The sequence below is a fragment of the Lygodium microphyllum genome, unplaced genomic scaffold (genome assembly GCF_053477565.2).
Source record: "Lygodium microphyllum isolate KBCC unplaced genomic scaffold, Lygodium_microphyllum_v1.1.10 scaffold_42, whole genome shotgun sequence".
In the NCBI taxonomy this organism is placed as follows: Eukaryota; Viridiplantae; Streptophyta; class Polypodiopsida; order Schizaeales; family Lygodiaceae; genus Lygodium; species Lygodium microphyllum.
In genome coordinates this window covers 611,255-624,439 of record NW_028229525.1, presented here as the reverse complement: position 1 = coordinate 624,439, position 13,185 = coordinate 611,255, and the positions used below count along the sequence as shown (strand labels likewise).

At 39.9% G+C, this 13,185-nt stretch overlaps 1 non-coding gene across 1 annotated transcript; it reads left to right on the top strand.

Moving 5' to 3' along the window:
- Positions 1-11,951: 11,951 nt before the first annotated feature.
- TRNAS-GGA (transfer RNA serine (anticodon GGA)) lies at positions 11,952-12,038 on the top strand. The gene has a single exon. It is a non-coding gene; the product is annotated as a tRNA-Ser (tRNA).
- The last annotated feature ends 1,147 nt before the right edge of the window (positions 12,039-13,185 follow it).

Genomic DNA, 13,185 nt, shown 5'->3' with positions numbered 1-13,185 from the left:
ACCCCTGTATGGAAATTTATTTTTTTTCTTTAGCCATATTAAATCATATGAGGATTAATGAGTTTAAGAATAACTAAAATGCCTAAACACTGATATTAAGTTTCAATTATATCTACAAAACAGCACAAAAAAGAAACTATGATATTTTAGGTCGATTTGCCAAATAAACTTTCTAGTCGAAACAATAGATCCTTAAGATCTGATATTGGCAAGAACTTCATAAATCCTCCTTCCCATGCAATTTTAATTGTTTGAGCATTAAAGAATGATTAAATCTTAAACGATATAAAAATATATCAAACAACTCGCACAAACGAAACTACCATTTTTAAAATAACAAACACCGTGCAAGCGGAATGTCTTGCGTTGCCCTTATATCATTTCTGCTCTTCGCTCGTCTCTAAATAGATGATAACTTCGCTATCTTTTAATTTTCTACTACCCTTAGACATTAGGCTATTTTCTTATCCAGTCGGAGCGGCTTTGGAGGCTCAAACCATTCGGACCCGTAATGGCTAAAACGAGATATTTTTGCGTTTAGTTAAAAGTTTAACCTGGTCAGGTTAAAAAACTCATTTAAGCAAAGTCAATGGTTCTTCACTATATGATATGTCACAGGCCTTTAGTTGTCTTAGCTAAACCAATTAATTAAGGCAGTAAATCATTAAGTCCATCCGAATGCAAGGAAATAGTCATTAGACTTTTGACTTTCTTCGGCAATTCTAAATGGCCCATTCCTTAATCCAGCTACCCGTAAGTTAGGTACTAAGGCAAAGTAAATTGAAAATATATTGATGGCCACCCGGCTCTCGTCTTTCAGTCCAAATAACTATCCTTATCCCAACCCTTAGCTCATGGGCCTCCTTTAGGCCAGAGAGTTGCAAATTGCTTTGGAAAGTCTCGTTTGTGGAAGGCTTTACTGTCATTAAAATAAACATTCGCATAGGACGGCTTCGCTTGCCTTCTTTTTCACAGGCAGCCTTAAAGCTCTCTGTTTGTTGGTTTTGCCGATTTTGTTTCTTTACGAAAAGAAAAATAAGCTGAAGCAACAAATGTAATGAATCTCGCAAGCAAACCCAAAAAGAAAATTCCGTGCACAAAAGTAAGCCTCGTTTGCAAATAAGCTAGTTCATACAAAGCAAACCTTTGGTCCTGAGCTTTTTGTGCTTACGCACATGATTTCATATGCTTCTAGGGGACATTATAAAAGTAAATGTCAATGCCATGAATATGAGTTTTTTAGGATTCGAATAGGGACTTGCTTTAAGCGCCACACTCAAAACGTACCAAATTGTTCAGATATGGAAGAGGCAAATGGAAGGGTTGCGAAAAAAGCTTAAATTGTACGTCAAGGTTAAGTCATATTTTATTAAAGAAAATCATATGGGCATCTAACAAGAACATATGGGATCAAAAACCATGAAAGCTTTATGCTAAACATGAACCAAAACGAATGCCCTATAAAGCCATTTGTCAAGATATAACCCTTTCTGATCGGATAGTGCGACCTGTTCACAGCGCAAAACCAACTTCAGGTCACATCTGTGCGCTCGTCTCCCATTCATCCAAACTCGGATGGCGGAATGAGCGAACTAGGTCTTCATGAAGGTGAAAGTCCTCCTCCCTTGAAGACAGGGTAACAGCATGTTCATATGTTAACTACGAGAATGGCATCCAAAGGCATAAAGCTGGGCAATCAAGAGATTCGGAACCTGGCGAAAGTAGGGAGTTTTTAATCTCAAGCAAGGGTGCGCTTAGTAATCATTAAACTTATTTCCGTTTTATGAACTCAGGTATTCCCATGCACGATGAATACTCAATTTCCATATTACAACCCCGAAGGCTAAACCAAGCTAAAACAGATAACAGGGAACCACAGCCCTAGCATATGAAGCGTCGAGACAAGAAAACAGGACAATATTTTGGCTCCTGCGTTCATAACATGGAACAGAGGCCAAGGAAAAGGGATTGTTTGTTTCTTTTCGTTTTTCGAACGCACCTCCGACGTAGAGCAGAAGCCTTACGGCCCGATGCAAAAGATATGGAGTTCTGGAATTGGGGAACCCTGTACACTCTTGGGATTGCGCCCAAAAAAGCTAATCATAGGGTGGACAGGAAAAGGAAGGGACAATACGCGAAAGCCCTAAAGTCATAATTAGGATATGCCAAAATGTTCCTGCATCCGATTGCGAAAGAAGCCCTAGCACATAAAAATAAGGTGCGCAGATAAGGAGAGACAAAGAACTGCTAATACCTTGCCTCTAGATCACAGAGAGCACCTGCTTTGTTACAAATAAAATATATGATCTAATTTGCCGACAAGTGCAAATGGAATAAAAGATGTGGCTTTGCTAGAAGCCCATATGATTTTCAAACAAAACGAGAGCAAAATCAAAACTTAATCATGCCAAGTCGATCTTGCTATGGCGCTATTAGGGCAACTTAATGATCAAAAGGGCAAAGTAAGTAACCAATGGCCATGCCAATAGACTGACAAACGCTTTATAATGGACTAAAGATTAAAAAGTAGATGATTTTGTGGCTGGAAACAACAAGGATTTTGGCCTATTTAAAAATCGCTTTTCGTTTAAACCATCTCCCATCCCTCGGCTAACATTAAACTTTATAGGCGAGTCATATCGATGGATAGACGAAATCTCTGGAATAGGGACAAGGGCCAAAGCCCTTTTTTTTAGGTCAAACTCCAAGCACAAAGTATACGATGTGCTTAGTGTTTCTTTGTTTTACGGCCAATGGACACTATGAGTGGAAATAGATTAACTTAACTTATGCCGTTGACAAGTCAAAACCAATCAAATAACCTACAGGCGGCAATTGCTATATAGACATCGCCATTTTTGAAAGGAAAAAGAAGAGCCTGCATTTGGTCATTTTTTCCCGGATGCATGGAGCCATACGACGGGAAACCGTCATGAGCGGTTCCGGATTGGCGGTCAGACAGGAAACTGATTGGTCTACCATAACCGAAATAAGACTCTCAAAAAGTTATATAAGTTGCCAAGAAACAGTTCATTTACATGAGTAAAAAACCGACGTATTTTCACTGGTCGCTTTCGCTCCATATACCGGTTATTTCGCATGTTTCGCATAGTTTTCCGTGAATTAGCTTCAAAAGGTTCTTTAATAGGCATAAACAAATCAAGTTGGTAACCACTCAGCTTCCCTAGTCCTCATAGGTCTTACCCAATCATTCGTTACGATTCCAGTTTTTGCGCTATGGTAGCAAGAAACAAGCTTTATATCATTTTGTTTGACAGGTGACCCTTGTTAGGTCACCTTCCTTCATTGGAATTCGCAATATTTTTCATGGAGATTTGACGATTAGAAACATCTATGTTTCTTTTGTTTATAAAGGGCTTCCTTCAGGTTTAGTAAAGATATGTTCTAGAGTCTAGTATTTTTTCCGAATAAACTTTCAATGCGCTAGTGCATATGGCCAGAGAACCTTTAATTCAAAACAAATGGGATCAAAATGGGAACTGGCGTGTTAACATGCATTAACAAACATGCTTTCATCTTTCAAATCAGTCGTTACGGGGTCGATGAGCTCATAGCCACGGAAGAGGTTCCCTAGGAACGAAGTTCTAGAGCACAAAATAAAGCTGCGGGATCCTTGCTAGTTGTACCTTGAACCCTTATGACAAGGGGACAGGTTAGTTTTCGATCCCGGAAGATACTGAAATCGAATCCCTCATGCCAGCCAAAAGCGCTTCTCTTTCCACTGAAAGGGCAGAAAATAAGACTAAAACAAATCCCACGTCCCTCCATCTATTCCATTAGCTGGGGTACTCGATTGTAAAAGAAAAAAAGCCCCGTAGACTTCCCACGGTATGGCCATTCCTCTTTAAAAAAGCTCACTGGTTCCACCGTTATGAGCCAGTTATTAAAGAAGCGTTCGCACGCTTATGAGGCAAAAGGCTTAAAAGGCATACATATGCCTAGTCATAGGCCCTCAACAGAGTTACAGCTCTTTAGTTCACCCCTAGCCACAAATCATCCCCGTATTTTGCCACATACGTGGGTTCGGTCCTCCAAGGCCTCTGTGGAGAGCTCAATTCGACCTGCTCATGGCTAGATCGATCGGTTTCGGGTCCAATAAAAACAACACAGGAACTTTGTCTCCTTGTGCTTGCACCTAATGGCTTAAGCCGCTGTTTCCATTGACTCGCTGACCCATTATGCAAAAGGTACGCCGTTAAAGTCATAATTATGCTAAGCAAAAGCCGACAACGCTAAGCTCTGCTCAAGAGTTCTATCGAATCCTAGTAACTTCACTAAAAAAAGCTATCATACCTTCCTAGCCTCGCGTATGCGTTCTATTGAACACTAGTGGCTTCATTAGAGAAAGCTATCATGCTCTCTCAGCCTCGCTCCTTCGACTGATGGTTTGCATCGAATTTTAAGTTTTCTATTGCACTCCCGGTATATGACGGGGTCTTTTCACCTTTCCCTCACGGTACTTATAGTACGCTATCGGTCATTGAGGAATACTTAGGCCACGGGGGTGGTCCCCCTTTATTGCGTATAAAGCAATCGTCATTTAAATACAGTATCCGCGTTTTATCATAGTAATTAGACTTGCTAATAGAAATCTACGGGGCTATCACCCTCTTTGGCTAGATCTTCAAATCCTTTCGAAATCCTAGCAGGCAGGCGCTTACGCTTCCTTTTCCGCAAGTCTTCCCCTTTTCTTTTAGGGGTTCGAGAAAACAGTTTTTTCCCTTTTCTTTGCCTAATCCATGTTCGCTCGCCGCTACTAACGGAGTCTCGGTTGATTTCCTTTCCTTTAGCTGTAATGATGTTTCAGTTCGCTAAGTTATTTCAATTCAAAACGAAGCCACAGCATACGGCAGGCCCAGTGGGCTCAAATACGGTTTCCCGAACGGAGATCCATGGATTCTAAACAATATCTCCCCATGGCCTTTCGCTGCTGAAAGCGTCCTTCCTTCTCAATGCCCAGGCATCCATTCAATGCATTTTTTTTGATACAGTAGGAATTGAACCTATTGAACACCTTATATTATAGGCTTATCATCTTCGCTTATGTCACACTTAGACTATGATTGCATTTGCATGAGTAAAACAAATACGTATAAAGCCCAAAGGCTTCGGTCGGCGAAGCTTAAAGTCTATTCTTGCCTAAAAGGCAATGCCCTGGTGGCTCTGAAGACTTATCGAAGCGCCACTGTGTGGATTCTACTTAATGTCTTTAAGGCCTTTCACCTGAAGAAAATGAATTATTATACGAGAATGTTTGCAAAAGCTAAGCTCGTCGCAGGAGATTCGATCGATCGCGCACTCGCCGGGATTTGACTATCGATCAGTTAAGCCAAGGCATTTACGACACGACCCGAGTCACTTACTGGTATTTGAGCATAGAAGGGGCATAATTGGCATAGTCTTTAGGATCTAGCCGATGCTGCTCCGTGAAGCAAGAGTTGATGCGAAGACTCAGACAGAAGGCCGGGGACCAATCAAATCAGGTGTTCTCGAATGTCAATACATCGCTTGGTCGAGTACCCGGACTCCGACCCTCGGCCTGCGGAGACGTGCTCTCGGGGGCCATACGTGGAGCGTCGCTCTACTGCAATAGATTTCGCGGAAAACCAGCTATATCCGATCTTGGTTGGCCTTTCCAAGCCGCTCTATCTTTCGATCGAGATTAGACTATACGTTTTCCCATTCCCAATGTAATTTTTAAGTTAGATCACGAATGCCATAAAGATATCCCCATTACGGTTATATTAGAAGCAAAATGTAGTAATAAACTTATTTTTAAAGACGTAATCCATCTGTTAGCCAAAATTAGGTCTGTCTGCTGCAGCCACGTCAATCCTAGCTAGTCATTGTTTGGAATGACTGCAGCCACGTCATTCTAAACATTGTCTAGCTTTTGCTACCGCATTACGGTTATATTAGAAGCAAAATGTAGTAATAAACTTATCGTTCTAAACATTGTCTAGCTTTTGCTGCCGCATGTATTAGAAGCAAAATGTAATAGGTAAGTTAGGCAAGGCGAATCATCTTACATTCCGGATACTGAGTTAACCGGTCAGAAGATAAGGACCGGGACCCCAACAGGCCAAAGCCACTGCTTTTGAAAAGACTTCTTATTGTAGTTATAGTCTTACCGTGATATGTTCTTTTTGGCAGCGCTTGAAGTGCTGGCCAACAATGGAGTTTTTCAGCTTAACGTGAAAATATTTTTGTCATTTTAATTGATGACTCCGCTTGCCGATTGCATGGAATGCAAATTGAAAGGGGATATCAAAGTCAAAAACCTCATCACTTTCATTAAGAGAATTCAGCCTCATAGCGGTGATTTACGGTCATCAATGTGATGTGATCGCAGCGTTATGCGAAAACAATCCGGACTGTCCAACCACGTCTCCCGGTAATTTCCAGTACATATGGCAGAAAAAGGCGCTTTTCACACATCGAGGTCAAAATGGCATCGGGTGTTTCACGTCTTATTAGAGTGCCGGAGATTTCTTAACTTACTTAAAAAACAAAAAAAGGCAACTATACTAAAGCAAAGAGGTACTGGGGCCATGGTGAGTTCAATTGATGGGTTTAGAGCGAATTTTTTTTTTACAACAAAGATTGCTATGGCGCAACCCGTTTGGATTGGCCGAATAGGTTCTTATTAATCGATTGTTATTATACAAGAATTCTTGTATCGCTCATGCAGATCTTCCATCTACCGGAAACCAAAGGATTCATTGCTTTTCCTTTTTTGTCGAACTTGTATAAACACAACCCTATTTGCACCTATCAGTTACGAACTTGCTATTGTTATGAAAGACAACCCCTAGGCTCAGTCACAGCAACGAGTACCGAACCGTCGTTCCCACGGCTACAGTACCAGGAGTTGCTGCTGAGCCAGCCCGTTCAAAACAGTACTTCTGTCTAGCAGAAACTATTAGCGACATCCCTAGAACAGTATTCGTATCGTGAACCAATGGCCACTTTTCCGGTCGAAGGAAATGCCTAATAAATAGTCAAATACTGCACTCTTTAGCTACTGTACTCCGGAAACAAAGTAAGGGAAAGCCCCGTACGTCAAGAGCTGCACTGCTATGAATCAAAGACTGTCTGCTCGCCGTTTCCGGCCAGTATTGCGGGTTCAATGGCTTTATACGAATTAGCTGTTTTTGACCCATCCGATCCCCAGAAATGGAAATTGTTAATACTGGCACTGTACCTTAAGTGGGAGATGGAATAGCCCGCATTCATGGTTCGAACAAAGTAATGGCTGGAGAATTGGTAGAATCTGAAGATGGTACAGTAGGCATCGCTTTGAATTTAGAATCTGATAATGTTGGCTAAGTACTGATGGGCGATGGTTCGACCATACAGGAAGGGGGTTCCGTAAAAGCAACGGGAAAAATTGCGCAAATACCAGTTAGTAATTCTTTCTTAGGCCTTTAAGCCAGTAAATGCTTTGGCCCAACCGATCGATGGAAAGGGTCAAATCCCAGCTTCTGAGTCTAGATCAATTGAGTCTCCCGCACCATATGGGAATTATTTCAAGACGTTCCGGTGGCGGAAAACGACCCGAATCTGCAGGAATTCGGGAAGGTTGAAGCAATGGCCAAACCTCCTTGAGGCTACAGCAATAACGTCATAAGCAATGACACTTAACTAAAGCACTTTATCCTCGCTTTCCACCTTTTATCTAGGGTTAGGAGGATCACGCGCCATAATGCCGGATCTCCATCTTTCTTTGTTGGTTGCTCTCCAGTCGCAGAATTATGAATAGTTTCACTAAAAATAAGTTTATTGGCTTGAAAAAAAAAATGAACCAATCCTTTAGCCTGGCAACCTGTACTATTTTTGCTGCCTCCAGCAACCTGTTGCAACTAACTTCATATTCAGGATGAAACAAGACAATTATGCCAGATAGTAAGGAATTACAAGTTTTCTGCACTAGAAAAAGCTAATAAATGGACTCGACCCATTATATATTTTTCCAGTAGTCATTTTAGGGACGTTTGCATGTACTGTGGGTCTTGCGGTTCCGGAACCATCAATGATTGGTGAACCAGCAAATCCTTTTGCGACTCCATTGGAAATATTACCCGAATGGTACTTTTTCCCTGTCTTTCAAATACTTCGTACAGTTCCCAATAAATTATTGGGGGTCCTCTTAATGGCGTCCGTACCGGCGGGCTCGTTGACCGTTCCTTTCATAGAAAATGTAAATAGGTTCCAAAATCCGTTTCGACGCCCATTGGTGTGGGTGGAAGGATCTCCTTGGCAATGTTTAAAGCGCTAGAACAGAAGGTGCGCCTGAAATTGAGACTTTTGATTCAAAAGGAGATGAACAGAAGGTTCAACACCCTTTTGATTGCACTATTGATGAACAGGTTCAACATAATCCTCCTTTTGCTAAATCAAAAGATGTTGAGGCAGAAGCTGAATCAAAAGCAGGGCCGTTAGGATGCTTAAAAGCAACCTCTCTTTAATGAACGAACGGTTATAAACATCAGAAACAGACCGCAGAGCCTAAGTAAGTCTTTGCTATGCCGTTGTATTTTTGCTTTTTGGATGAAGAGATAGTTTGATCTATGGATCTGGTCAAATATTTAACACTTTCTATGATTTTTTTCCCTTTAGGTATCCGGGGAATTTTTTTAAATGGAAGAAATATCATCATTATGTTAATGTCAATCGAGTTAATGTTACTGGCTGTCGATCTAAACTTCCTAGTATTTTCCGTTTATTTAGATGATATGATGGGTTAATTATTTGTTTTATTAGTGTCAACGGTGGCAGTTGTGGAATCTGCGATTGGGCCTGTCATTTCAGTGATAACTTTTTGAATCCGCGGAACTATTGCTGTGGAATTTATTAATTGCATGAAAGGTCAAGCGCTATTGTTTTTATTGGATCTCGTTTTTTTCTTTTTCACACAGAGCTTGCTTCGGCGTCAAAAAAGGTATGGTCTAAATTTATCTCTTAGAATCTAGCAAATTGGATAAAATCAAAAGCTTCTGTCACTCGACCACTTTCCGCTCTGACCCTCTGAGCCAAAATTAGGCTATGAAACGGCGACAACAAATTACGATAAATGGTATGCTTTGGCTCTATAAATGAAACATCATAATGTTGACAAATCGTGGTCTTCACAGAATCTTTAAGAAGACATTGACTGGCTAAGCCATGAATTTCTTACGTATTTTTAATCATTGCAATAGCGCATCATTTTACAAAATTATGATATTGGCGGTTTTCGAGATTCTCAAAAGTGCTTGCTGTCAACGCTAATATAATGACTTAGCTTTTACAATAAAATCGAAACTAAAATGACCGTGCCGGGCAACAAAAAAGTTTAATAGGCCAACAGATAGCACTTCACAGGCAGTTGATGAAGGATCTGTGGCAATCGTTTGAGGTGAATTGACAATTTTTCGTGGCGGAACCAACTTCTTTTATACTGTCAAACTCTGCACCGTCAATTGAGCTATTCAAGCCAATGGCTTTTCTTGTTATGTTTACCTTGTTTCTGGCTAACGTACTGGTGGAGAATTTTGTTTTTAAGGAATAAATGATACGATTCATCTAATGTATTTTTACAAGATCTTAGGCGTTTCGGTGCTGCAGAAAGCCTAATCTGGGATGTCTCTAATGATTCCGTATCTTGGCCGAAGATTTACATTTGTCAAATGGCCTAGGTGTGCGCATTTTGAAAAGGTTTGACATCTGCATGTATGTAAAGGTGATTCTTTTTAGTTAGTTTGCCTTATTGCTTAAAGTTGCTTTCTTTTTACCGGTTTATTTATCTGAGGCAATTTTGATCAATCTACTGGATCCTTTGCTAAGTAATCATCAATTTCATAAACTCCTTACTACATCTGATGGCAACCGGAAATTAAGAAATAATCATGCGGCCCACATACTGACAAAAAAATACGCGACCAAACATCTAAAGCTTTTATTTTTTCAGCAAATATTCTTTGAAAGATCTGTAGCTTCTCTGAAAATTATTTCTATTCTGAAAGTAGCATTTCTTTGAGTTAGCGTAGCTTTTTAAAGTCAATGAGCAACATGGACAAAAACTAGCGCTCCCTTACCAGCTAAATTTCCCTTGGCAGGCTACGATGCATTTTCTGCAGTGTATGGGTTTCTTTTGTCATGTTACTGTCGCACTGCTTGTGTTTTGCATTTGTTTGGAGGAAACGGGATTTGAACCCATGATACAATCTTATTGTATGTTGATTTAGCAAACCAATGCCTTAAGCCACTCAGCCATACCTCCGGTAAAAGAAAAAGAAGCAAACCTTTTCTTTATAAAATTCAATCAAAAACCCATTTTTTCACATCTAAAAAAGCAAACCTAACAATCCTTGGCATTCCAGCTGGATTTATGCCTTATTTATCTATTTATTTTCTTTACTAGTTTTTTGACCACTTCATCACAGATAAAAATGAACTGGCAAGCAGCATTATAAAGTATGTAACTTCGATCATAAGGATCAGTCTCTAAACGCATCGCTCTGTAATAGCTTTATAATGCTTCAGCATATTCTCCTTCAGATTGGGCTGACATCCGTTACGGTCGCCTACGTAATGTAATGAGCTCCGTTACGAAACCGTACTTGGGATTTTCATCTCATACGGCTCCTCCTGCTTTTGATATACAACCAGGGAACAGTGTTTGGAACCAAGTCTACCTTCAGTCTATTTCAGAAGCAGGGGCTAGTGTCTCCAAGAATACCGATCTCTAGCCATCCTTCTTGTCAATAAGATCATACCCGTGCAATAGGTACCATAATGCCTTTAAGAAACTTTATGACAATTTCTTCGTTTTCGACGCTTCGTGTGTTGCGGGGATTAGCTACCCCGACAGTCTCCGATGATTTCAGGGGTATCCGAGATACAAACGGGATGGGTTTTTGCTGCCCTAATTATGATGGATCCATTTCACAAAAGTTTGATATGTATTTCAAATAGTAACGGAGACTTTGTGTTGTCAGTTCCTGCACGTGATGTTTATCCTTTATGCTTACCTACAGATTTGCGCATCGCGGATACTTTCATGGGTCTAACCTTTGCTTAATACTACGATCTACCATAGATTGGAGCGGGAGCAGTGGGGGTTGCACCAATCGTGGATACACGACGGAAGGACTTGTTTATCAACCAACACACCTTCACCAGAAGCGGATCTATTAAGATTGTAATCTTATCAATTTGGTACAAAAGGAAGATGATTAAGTTCTATTTCGAATCGCACCATCCCTATAATAAATAGAAGCTTCTCTTTCTCTTTTACTCGTTGGTAAAATTTGCAATAAGATGTCTGCTAGAATTGTGAAAGTTTTATCAATAGAATTATCGTTTCTTTGAGATCTAGGCATAATTAATTTAATTCTTTCATAGATATTGTTCTTTGTTACGCTTATTACTGGATCATTAAACCAGCGGGCATTTTGCAAGAAGAAATCTTGTTATGGATAAAAAATCTAAATAATAAATCTGTATATTTCTAGATTTTTCTCTTTCTATCACATCATTTGCTACACTTTCAAGATGAAGAGACCCTTCTGAATTATTCTGGGTACAATAGAAAAACAGTATTCTGGACGTTGCATAAAACGGAAATTTATCATCGAAGGTACGAAGCCATGAATTTCGTACTAGATTCGTAGGTCTTTACCTACGGGAAGAAAATATCCAAAGTTTTTTTAAGAATTACCTTTTTGAAAAAGTCTTTGGCGTCAAAACTTTTCTTTTTGGAACCGAGATATTTCCCGTGTTTCAATGGCTTATTTTGGTTCCACTTCTCAATAGCAATAACAATTGGGAAATGCCTACCTGTGATGAAATTTCGTGCCCCTGTTTTGCCTCCTCAAACAAGAAGTATTGGATTCTGTTGTCACACTGCTATTTGAATCGCTACACTATGTGCATGTTTCTGCATGACGGGAAAGGTGACCGAGTGGTTTAAGGTGTAGCATTGGAAATGCTATGTAGACTCCCGTCTACCGAGGGTTCGAATCCCTCCCTTTCCTTTCTTTTCAGTCTTTGGATTCCCCCTCTTTTACAGTATTTAAACAAATTATGGATTCCCGAAGATCCAGCTTGGGATTTTATATAGTCCAAGCTGAAACTACGAGAGGAGCTACGTCGACCAATTTTTAAAAAGGAGTCCTTTACTATTAAAACAACATCAATGAATTTTCTAAAAAAGTGTAAAGCTCTTGTTGAAATCCGTTCGTTCTGCTGAGTTGACACTCTTTCCAATTCGATTTAACATTTCAATTTGCACTTATGACACTTTCACGTCGTGAAAATTAAAATAGTAGATCTAGTAAAAGAAAAAACACACAAAAAGTTTTTGAAATTTAAAGACTTTTTTTTTTAAGCTTTGCGAGAATAATACTCGACAACTAGCAACTCATTGATATTCAATTGGATAGATTCTCGATTCACGATCCCATTCACCGATCCTTTTGTTTCATCGCCTTCTGTTGGAAAAAGAGTCAAATGATCCGGTATTTCATTCCTCTTGGAGGATTCGGTACCAATAGATTTGAGTGTCCCAGAAGGGGTTAGTAAACCTTTCAAAGCAATAATATCTTTAAGTTTGCAACGATAGCTTGGTATATCCACTATACAATTATTTACTAGAATGTGTCTATGATTAACCAATTGTCTGGCTGCGGGGATAGTGGGGGCCATACCCAATCGAAAAACGATATTATCCAAGCGCATTTCAAGCAATTGTAATGATACCTGACCCGTTGAACCCTCGGCTTTCCTAGCAATTCGTATATATCTAAGTAATTGGCGTTCTGTTGATCCGTAGTTGAAACGTAATCTCTGCAACGCTTCTAATCGTATGCAAAATTGAGATGTTTTTCTCGAAACAGACGGGTCACCATCAATCCGTGTTTTATTTGGGTTTGACGTCTTGCTCGTAAGCTCAGGTAAATCCTTTAGACGACGTACTATTTTCAAGCGAGGTCCTCGATATCGAGACGTAGGGGCTCCTTTTCCGTAAACGTATTGCAACTGAAAATCAAATGTTTGAAGATCAGAGTAAAGATGATGCTGCAAGTACCACTCGTTTCACTCTCTTTCTCTCATCAGATTCGGTATATACAACAATCATAGCATATAATAGAATGGAGACAAACGAAGTTTCAGTTTGTTAAA